This window comes from Rhinopithecus bieti, unplaced genomic scaffold (assembly GCF_001698545.2).
Source record: "Rhinopithecus bieti isolate Rb0 unplaced genomic scaffold, ASM169854v2 scaffold_33065, whole genome shotgun sequence".
NCBI classification, from domain to species: Eukaryota; Metazoa; Chordata; class Mammalia; order Primates; family Cercopithecidae; genus Rhinopithecus; species Rhinopithecus bieti.
Genome location: NW_016814114.1, coordinates 1260988 through 1271690, shown reverse-complemented (window position 1 = coordinate 1271690; position 10703 = coordinate 1260988). Strand labels below are relative to the sequence as shown.

Genomic DNA, 10703 nt, shown 5'->3' with positions numbered 1-10703 from the left:
GCGCGTGGTGGAAGACCTGCCACACGGCTTCCTGACCCTGGCGGCGCTGTGCCGCGAGACGCGCCAGGCCGCGGAGCTGTGCGTGGAGCGCATCCGCCTCGTCCTCACTCCGCCCGCCGCGCCCGCGCCACCTCTGGTCTGAGCCGCCTGCCGGATCTGGGCTGCGCGGGGAGAAGGGGCTGCGGGGACGACACTAAAAGCCTGCTGTTCCCATATGCGCCGGCCTCCGTCATGAATGCGCTCCGGGCCGGGCGGGAGGGGGCGCGGGCTGTGCCTTACTTAAGTCGGGGTGGCAAGGGGCGGGGCGGGGCCCGAAAGCTGAGACCCCGCCACGGGGAGGGGACGCGCACACACACCGGTCACCGAGACGGCTGGACCTGCACACCACCGCTACCTTCTGCTGCTGCTGTGACCGCCGCAGGGACGGGGACTGGCCCTCCCTTGCAGGTCGGTTTGTCTGTTTGTTGTAAATAAAAGTATTTAATTAGTTTGGCCTCTCTCAAATACGGTGGGGTATTTGCCCACCAGGGGGCAGCATCGGACTCAAGCGGCTGGGAACCAAGAAACCTGGAATGAGGAGTGTGGGGGCCTGGATTCTTAGTACCAGAAGGGAGTGGACTCCCTGGTAACCCAGACCCACCTCCCCTCGGACTTCATCCAGGTACACTGCCAGGAGATGCTGGGTCCTCAGCTCCTCCCCTTGAAGACCTTCGGTTAGCTGGACTCACTCTGGTGGTCCCAGGGAGACCAGGCTCTGCATACATCGGGGGAAATAAAAGTTTAATGTCTTGGGTCTCAAAGGCTCCAATGACCCAAACACCCTACAGAACTGGAGCAAAGTTAGCAGGAAACCGGAAACAAACTGGCGCTCAAAATACTGTAAATGCAGCCAGCCACAGAGGTTCACGCCTATAATCCCAGCACTTTGAGAGGCAAGACAGGAGGATGGCTTGAGTCCAGGAGTTTGAGACCAGCCTGGGCAACATAGACCAGTCTCTACAAAAACATTTAAAAATGAGCCGGGCATGGTGGCACACCCCTGCAGTCCTAGCTCCTCAGGAGGGTGAGGCAGGAGGATCACTTAAGCCCAGGAGTTCGAGGTTGCAGTGAGCTATGATCGCACCACTGCACTCCAACTTGGGCAAGAGTGAGACCCTTTTTCCAAAAAAAACAAAAACTGGAAATGCGAGCTCTGTCCAGCTGTGACAATCAGCTCTTGGACCAACTCTCTGGCCCCTTGTAAGCCCTGAGTTTGGAGTTGAGATGATTTATACCCAGGACGTGCCTTCAAAGGGCTTTTGATCCTGGATTCAGAGATGGGGGAAGAACAGACAAAGGCTGTCACAGTCCCCGGGGTTCCACCTGTGGTAGTCAGGGAGGGCTTCACAGAGGTGGTGATCTGAGCTTGACACTAAAGGATGAACAAAAGTCTGCTGGGAAGAAAAAACATTCCAGGTTGTGACAGCCAGCTGGCAGTGATCAAAGCTGCCACCTGGCTAGAAAAAGCTTCCACCTGACCAGAAGGTCAGGTGCAAAGTGGGGAGGGGCGTGAAGGGCCTGGTGTGGTCAGCAGGAGCAGGGCCTGAAGAGCCTGGACTCTTCATAATTTGGACTAAACTGGAGGGCAGTGGGGAGCCACCGGAGCGCTTTGAGCAGGAAAGGGCCAGGGTCAGCTCAGGGCACTGAAAGATTCTGCTGGGACATTGGGGGATGGACAGAGAAGGGCAAAACTGGAGTCCTGCAGGCCAAGAAGGAGGCCTGAGCTGGGGCAGGAGCTGTGAGGGTAGGGAGTGGAGGTGGAGCATCCCAGAGCCATAAAAGCTGGGAAGAACAGCACTTACTGATGAGGTTACAGGAGAGCAAGGGGACAGAGATGACATCCAGGCTAGCCATGGGAGCAGGTGGACAGTGAAGCTGTCTCTTCAATAGGAGGAGGCTCAGGTGTGTGTGTGACAGGTGAGACCTGCTGAGGGCCATTCTGGACATGATGAGCTGGAAGGTCTCAGGAAGACAATCCAGGAGGCAACAAGGGTCAGAAGTGCAGCCTGGGGCTGGGTGCACTGGCTCATGCCTGTAATCCCAGCACTTTGGGAGGCCGTGGTGGGTGGATCACCTGAGGTCAGGAGTTCAAGACCAGCCCAGCCAACATGGCAAAACGCTGTCTCTACTAAAAATACAAAAATTAGCCGGGTGTGGTGGCACATGCCTATAATCCCAACAAATTGGGAGGCCGAGGCAAGAGAATCGCTTGAACCTGGGAGGCAGAGGTTGCAGTGGGCCGAGACTATGCCACTGCACTGCAGCCTGGGCGACAGAATGAGACTCTGTCTCAAAAAAAAAAAAAAAAAAAACGCAATGCAATCTAGGTGGAGCCAAGGGACTGGAACCTTTCCAGGAAGCCTGGGCAGGTAGGACAAGCAACAAGAGGGCCAGGACAGAGAGAGCCCTGAGGATCACGTCCTCAGTAAAGGGGTGGGCAAGGGTGGGCAGTGGAAGGCAAGGCTGGAGGGTTCTAAGGAGCAGCCGGAGAGAGAGGAAGCTGCCCGGGAAGGAGGATATAGGGCGAAGGGAGTTTCAGGGAGTGGACCAGGTCAGATGAGGATTAAAATGTTATCCTCAGGTCTCAGCAATAAGCAGGTGACCTCAGTGACCTTGTCCAGAGCCACTGCAGGGTCATGGCAGTTGGGCAGCCAGACATAGTGGGTTGAAGAGGGTGGTGGAAGGTAAGGGATTGAGCCAGTGGGCACCACAAGGGAGCCTGATACAAGGCGCGTGTGTTTAGAGATGATGGACATGTTTGAATGCTGGAGGGGTGGGAGAGACTGAAGCTGCAGAAACAAGAAAGCGGTTTCCTGGTGGGTGGGTGAGAAGCAAGGGAGCCTCAGCTCAGAGGTCCTCATTCACCAACAAGTGACTTCTGAGTCAGGGCCTGTGCTGGGGCAGGGAGCTGTAGCCCAGAACTCTTCCTGAAGGTCCAGATCCACTGGCCTGAGTCACTGCTCCCCTTGTCCAACTCATAGAACCCCTTGTTCACCTCTGTCAAAACAGTCACTACCCATCAACCTGCTCCTCTTTCCTGTCCCCACCTCAGGGATGGCTCCACTGTCCTCCAGGCCAGAGCTCTGGGTCTCATCCTGGACACCCCCTTGTCCCATCGCCCATCAATCCCCACTTTCTGTTCTCTCTGCTTCCTGAATCTCCTTATTTATTTATTTATTTTTCTTCTTTTTTTTTTTTTTTGAGACGGAGTCTCGCTCTGTCACCCATGCTGGAGTGCAGTGGCGCAATCTCGGCTCACTGCAAGCTCTGCCTCCCGGGTTCATGCCATTCTCCTGCCTCAGCCTCCCGAGTAGCTGGGACTACAGGCGCCCACCACCATGCCCAGCTAATTTTTTTGTATTTTTAGTAGAGATGGGGTTTCACTGTGTTAGCCAGGATGGTCTCGATCTCCTGACCTCGTGATCCGCCCGCCTCGGCCTCCCAAAGTGCTGGGATTACAGGCGTGAGCCACCGTGCCCGGCCTATTTTTTCTTTTTTTCCTTTTTTTTTTGAGACAGGGTCTCACTGTTGTGCAGGTTGGAGTGCAGTGGCATGACCTTGGCTCACTGCAGCCTCGACTTCCTGGGCTCAAGTGATCCTCCTGCCTAAGCCTCCTCAGTAACTGGGACCATAGGCACGCACCACCACACCCAGTTTTTTTGTCTGTTTGTTTGTTTGTTTGAGACAGAGTCTCACTCTGTTGCTCAGACTGGAGTGCAGTGGCACAATCTCGGCTCACTGCTGCAACCTCCGACTCCCAGGTTCAAGTAATTTTCTGCCTCAGCCTCCCAAGTGGCTGGGATTACAGCTGCCCACCACCACGCCTGGCTAATTTTTTGTATTTTTAGTAAAGAGGGGGTTTTACCATCTTGGCCAGGCTGGTCTTGAACTCCTGACCTCGTGATCCACCCACCTTGGCCTCCCAAAGTGCTGGGACTACAGGCATGAGCCACCGTGCCCAGCCACACCCAGCTAATTTTTTGTAGCGATGAGGCTGTCACTGTGCTGCCCAGGCTGGTCTTGAACTCCTGGCCTCAAGTGATCCTCCCACCTCAACCTCCCAAAGTGCTGGGATTACAGACATGAGCCATGGCACCCAGTCTTGCCTCCTGAATCTCTATCTTATCTTATCCCCTTGGCCTCTTCCCTGATCCAGGCTCCACTCTCTCCTGCCTGAATCCCTGCCACAGCCACCTCCTGGGCTACTGGCTTCCAGTCTCATTCCTCCAGTTCTGGTCCAACTACGACCTTGTCCTTCGCTACTCTCCACTACCATGTCCTTCCATGGCTCTCCACTACCCCCTCACCCTCAGGACAAACTCCAAGCTCCTCAGCGTGGCCTCTGCCCATCTCTTCAGCCTCCTCCAGCCTTACAGTTCCCCTGCTGGCCACACAGACTTGACTGGCCTTCCGCTTGGGCACCTGCACACAGTACTACTCCTGCATGCCTCCCTGTCTTGGGTCACGCTGAAACACCCTCCCCACAACCACTTTGCAAACTGGCACCTCCACTTTGCCTGGCACCTCCTGCTCCTCCAAGATCCAGCCCCAATGGCCCCTCCCCTGGAAACCCTTTCCCGACCACGCCAAACTCAAAAAAGTCTCTCCTGGGCTCCCCACCATCTCTGCACACCCATGCCCATCGATGTCCGTCCTCCCATCTGGCCCGGGCTCTTTGAGGGCACGGCCCACGCCTGACTCATCTTGGTCACCAGCATCGCCCGGCACAAGGCTTGGCACACCAGAAGACTCAGGAAATGTTTGTCTAAGTAATAGGTGGGAGAGTGTGTGAGTGGCTAGACGAGGGAATCCGTGAGTGAGGGAATTAAGGAGGGCAGGAAAGGCTGAACGGATGAGGAGCAGGAAGGCAGGAGCAGACGAGAATCAGGCTTAGGGTGGGAGGAACGGATGAATAACTGAGATCCAGCATCCCGGTCTCAGTTTCTCCAAGAAAGCAAGATGGGTTCGCCGGGACTGAGCTCCCCCCTCCGCCTCGAGCCTCACCAAGCCTCACGGTTTCCCACCCGAGCTATGTCCAGAATCCCAATACCAGGAGTGCTGGAAAGGGCTTACCCGGCCACACCCGCAGAACCGGTTCCCTCGCGAGCCCGCTCTGGCCTCTGCGGAGTGGACCCGGATTCCGATCTCTCAGGTTCCGGGTCTATTGGCCGACTGATGGGGCCTGGCAGAGACTGGCGTCTCCGAAAGCCTATCGCTGACCGCGTTGGGCTATGGGCCCCGCCTACTAGGCAAAGGGTCCTGAGTGGCCCAGGGAGGTAGAAGGCCGAGTGTCCATTGGCTGGAAGATAGTGACTGACGTCAGGGATAGCTTATCGCAGCCAGACTCCAAAGGGGCGCCTGGCGTGTCGGACCCGCCTCCGGAGGGACTGAGTCGGGATGGGAGCCCTGGCGTAGACGGTCGCCGAGTGGCCGTGAATGGAGTTTCTGGCCCCCAATACCTAGGCTGTTTGCTGACCCGATCCTTGGGTCTTCAGGAAGGTTGGAGATTTGAGAGTTCAGACTCCTTGGTTCTGAAGGAGGAGAAGCCTGGGACCCGAGGAAGGAGGGACTAGGGGCCCGGACTCCTGGGCCAGAGGGAGGAGGGGGCTGCAAACCTAAAGGTTTGATGTCTAGGAGCGGGAACTACGGGATCTTGAGTCACTCGCCCGCCCAGGGATGACAGGTTTGGGGTTCAGGATTTTATAAGGCTATTTATGGGAAGGGAGCCAGGCCTTACCCCTAGGCACGTGGAGGTAATGAGGTGGAGCTTGGAATAGAGAGGGAGAAGGAAGAGGCTCAGGGGAAGCTCTGGCGTGGATATGCCCTTTCCTCATCCCGAAAAGGGAAGTCAGAGGCAGGTGCTGTCTGCAAAAGGAACCCAGAACTGGAGGAGACTGGAGACTCACGTGAGACCAAGAGAAAAACAGAGATACCAAAGGGGAAATAGCAAAAATAAAACAGTAATAATAATAGAGCTCTCTTGTACTGAGTTTACTGTGGCCTGGTTCTGTGCTGAGCATTTTACATAATTATCTCATGTCTTCCTCGTCACAGCTCTGAGAGATTGGATTATTATTATTATTATTATTATCCCCAGTTTACAAGTGAGAAAATTGAGGCCCAGTGAGGGAGAATCAAAATACAGATGTAAAGATACAAGAGAGACACAAAACAGAGATGGAGATAAACAAAGAGTTACAGGCCCAGAGAGAAAAAAGAAAATGCAGGCAACAAACAAAAGGGGAGGGGCCGAGAGCTGGGACTCCTGGGACTGGGGGAATGGAGAGCTGGGGACTCGGACTCCTGGGTCCTGGGGAAGGCAGGGCCAAGGATGGGGTCTCCCAGGTATTTTCCCCTGCGAATCCATAATACCAAGCTTGTCCAACCCTTCTGGCTGTGGGTGTGACCCTGGTTGGGGTCGAAAATAGTGATTAGGAGGTGCAGATGCATCATGAGCCTATTAGGAGGTGATAAGAAAATGATTCATGACAGTGCCCTCAGCCTGGAAGGGACCTTCCCCCATGGCCTCTGTTCTTTGATCTGGACAGATCTGGCCTTTTCTGTCCCTCCCCATCGCTGCATCTCCGTCACTCAGAACTGTCACTGAGGCCCATTGTGGAGGCAGTGGGCCACCCTGGAGCAGCAACAGCTTTCCTGGTGGGCATTCATCTCTCTGGGTCTCTCTGCTTTCTCCCAGACCCTGAACCGACCAGAGGTCCTGGCACATTGCAGGGGCTCAGGAAATGCTCATGGAATGAATGGATGGAGATCCCCATCTCTGCGTAGCTCTTCCTCTGTCCCCATCCAGTTACGTTTTTCTGTGTCACCATCACGTCTCTTAGCCTCCCCCTGGCCTCACCAGTCTCCTCCCACCTTCCCTTTCAACCTCACCTTTCTCCTCGAGCCACTGGGCCCACTATCCCCATTAGGGAGAAACCAAGGCTCATTTTGGAAGATCTCTCTCCCAGGGGTCACGTACGGGACATTATGTAAGGGAGTGGCCTCACAGCTGAGAGAAGGGTTCTCAAGATTCCAATTACAGACACACTCGCAGCACCGCAGTCAGAAATGCAAGATCACACCAAACATGTGCCTTCACAGTTTGTATTAGATTTGATCTTGCATTTACACCCACACAAAGAATCACACACACACAGTAATACAATCACCTATAAGCACAAACACAAATACAGGCACACAATCACAGAATCACCCGTGATCACAGCACACAAGAAATATCCTATTCCACATGCAAAACAGACACCCCAGGGATGAAATTACATGACCAGTCACTGACAGGCCACTCATCCAGCTCCTACCAGAAGGAACTGAGCAAAGACCTGGGTTAATTCCCTACTGTATCCCCGGCAACAAGAAAAAACACATTATCGTCAGCAGCAGCAGCAACAAAAAATATTTCCTATGTGACAGGCACAATTCCAAGCACTTTTTTTTTTTTTTTTTTTTTGAGACAGTGTCTCACTCTGTTGCCCAAGCTGGAGTGCAGTGGCGCGATCTCGGCTCACTGCAATCTCTGCCTCCTGGGTTCAAGCGATTCTCCTGCCCCAGCCTCCCAAGTGGCTGGGACTACAGGCACACACCACCACGGCCGGCTAGTTTTTGTATTTTTAGTAGAGACGGGGTTTCGCCATCTTGGCCAGGCTGGTCATGAACTCCTGACCTCAGGTGATCCGCCCGCCCACCTCAGCCTCCCAAGGTGCTGGGATTACAGGCGTGAGCCACCGCGCCCAGCCACACTTTTTATTTAACGCTCTCAACAACCTTATTTGCAACAACCCATCTTATAGATGGGAAAATTGAGATCCAAAGAAGTTTAGTGACTCGCCCAAGGTTTCACAGCCACTGACAGGCAGTCAGAATTGGTGGGGTTTTTTTTTTTTTTAGATGGAGACTCGTCCTGTCACCCAGGCTGGAGTGCAATGGTGCGATCTCAGCTCAATACAACCTCCGCCTCCTGGGTTCAAGGAGTTCTCCTGCCTCAACCTCCCGAATAGCTGGGACTACAGGCACATGCTACCACACCCGGCTAATTTTTTGTGTGCATTTTTAGCAGAGACGGGGTTTCACCATGTTGACCAGGCTGGTCTTGAACTCCTGACCTCAACTGACCTGCCTGCCTCAGCCTCCCAAAGTGCTGGGATTACAGGTGTGAGTCACCATGCCAAGCCAGCAATCAGAATTTGAACCCAGGCTGGGCACAGTGGCTCATGCCTTTAATCCCAACACTTTCAGAGGCAGAAGCAGAAGGATTGCTTGGGCCCAGGAGTTTGAGACCAGCCTGGGCAGCATAGCAAGATTCCGTCGCTACAAAAAAATTTTAGAAATTAGCTGGCATGGTGGTGCACACCTGTGGTCCCAGCTACTCAGGAGGCTTGAGTTGGGGAGGTCAAGGCTGTAGGGAGTCCTCCCACTCACTGCACTCCAGCCTGGACAACAGAGTGAGACTTTGTCTCAATAAAAAAAGAATTTGAGGCTGGGCGTGGTGGCTCACGCCTGTAATCCCTGCACTTTTGAAGGCAGAGGCAGGTGGATCAACTGAGGTTGAAAGTTTGAGACCAGCCTGCCAACATGGAGAAACTCCGTCTCTACTAAAAATACAAAAAATTAGCCGGACATGGTGGTGCATACCTGTAATTCCAGCTACTCGGGAGGCTGAGGCAGATGAATTGCTTGAACCTGGGAGGCGGAGGTTGCAGTAAGCTGAGATCTCACCATTGCCCTCCAGCCTGGGAAACAAGAGCGAAACTCGGTCTCAAAAAAAAAAAAAAAAAAGATTTTGAACCCAGGCTTTCCCAGGCTTTCTGGCTCCAGAGTCCATCACATAAGGCTACCATTCAATAAATAATTGCTGCCTTAATCCACCAGAATTACAGAATCACAGTAACTGCGAACACACCCAAACGGCAGTGCACAGTGTGTGGACTCACAGGAGGGCAATACAGACACACAAATAGAAGAGGCCCTCTCATATCACACCACAGACCACAGAAAAAGCACAGAGACACATCATGACAGTTGAGGATTGTCATGACAAGTGGTCACAACCACACACAGAGACATAACACACAGAAACACAGGGGCACACCCAGAGCTCCCCAAGTCCCTCCTGTTCCGCTCCCAGCCCCGCTGGGCTGGACCTCAAGGAAACAGCAGGTTGAGGATGGGAAGGGGGGCCACCCCACTTGTCTGCTCAGCCCGACCGGTTCCACCAGGGCCACAGATGGCACAACCCACCTTGTGAAACCCAAGTGATGACTGACCCATGTTGGGCAACTGAACTCAGACCTGGTCTGGATGCCTGGGTTCTGGGGAGAAAGGGGCTGGGAGCCTGGACTCCTGTATTTCCAAAGGAGGAGGGGGTTGGGTGCCCCATTCCTTCTAAGGGCTAGGAGGAGGATTGAGACCTGGACTCTCAGATCCTGAGAATGGAAGGCTGGGGCCTGGACTCCTAGATTCTGGGAAAAGAGGGGGCTGGAGTCCTGGATTCCTCTGTCTTTGATGGTAGGGTTCCAGATTTAGCAAATAAAACTATAGGAAGCCCAATTTAATTTGAATTTTAGATAAATAACAAATACTTTTTTTTAGTATAAATATGTCCCAAATACTGCATGAAACATACTTATACTAAAAAAAAACTGTTTGTTGCTTGTCTGAATTTCAGATTTTACAGGACATCCTGTATTTTATGTGGCAACCCTGTTTGAGGAGGATGTAGGCCGATGCCTGGTGACTGGGCCACCATCACTCCTCAGCACCCCAGGAGCTCCTCCTCCTGCTCATGGCCCTCCTCGCCCCCAAGCAGGCCACCTCACAGCTTCCCCATTCTCTATTTCCTCACCTGCATGAATTGCTAGATCTAATTGGGGCCCCCAGGCTGTGTCAGGAGTGAGAGAGGAAACTTGAGGACAACTCAGAGTGTCATCCTGGGAGCCCTAGGGTCCTCGGAAATGACTGACCTTGAGTCACCTGCACCCTTAGTCTGGACAGCAGGGGGGATGGGGCCCTGTGGCTGCCTCCACGGGGCAGGTCTGGAGATGAAGAGAGATGGGAAGCGAGATTCAGAAGAGATTTTGACTTAGGAGACAGAGACCCTGGGATAAGGGCATAGAGACACAGAGCCTGGAAGGAGAGGGACCCAGAGATGGAGAGACAGATTTGGAAAGAGATTTGCAGAGATGAGGAAAGAAAGAGAGATTCACAGCTGGAAAGGTGAAGATGCAGGGTGAGAGACAAAGATTCAGAGATGGGGAGACAGGGATGTCAGGACACAAGTGGGAAGGAGATGTTCCCCAGATATCCAAGCTCCAGGGCCAATGATGGACGTGCACCGGCAAGACAGTGAGCGCTGCCGGGAGTTCTGGGGACAAGGAGACCCAACCATCTGGGTGGTGCTGGGAGACCAAGGCTTGGGTCCTAATGTGTTGGACGCAGGGAGGGGATACCTGGGATCCCAGGCTAGCAGGGCGATCCACCTGCCATCACCCCACACCATAGGATGATGACACCACCTTCTCTGCAGATGACACCCCAGTTTTCTAGTACCTCCTACATTTTTGGGGTGACACCCGTGCTGAGAACCCCACCCAGCTCTAACACTGCTTCCCTCACTGAGTCACCTCCCAACCCCGTCAGGCCTGTTGGGG

General features: G+C 53.9%; 1 long non-coding RNA gene across 1 annotated transcript; it reads right to left on the bottom strand.

Moving 5' to 3' along the window:
- Nucleotides 1-6: 6 nt before the first annotated feature.
- LOC108513896 (uncharacterized) lies at nucleotides 7-5202 on the bottom strand. The gene is made up of 3 exons (XR_001881048.1): nucleotides 5113-5202; nucleotides 641-754; nucleotides 7-457 (listed from the first exon to the last, which is right to left on the bottom strand). It is a non-coding gene; the product is annotated as an uncharacterized LOC108513896 (long non-coding RNA).
- Nucleotides 5203-10703: the final 5501 nt, after the last annotated feature.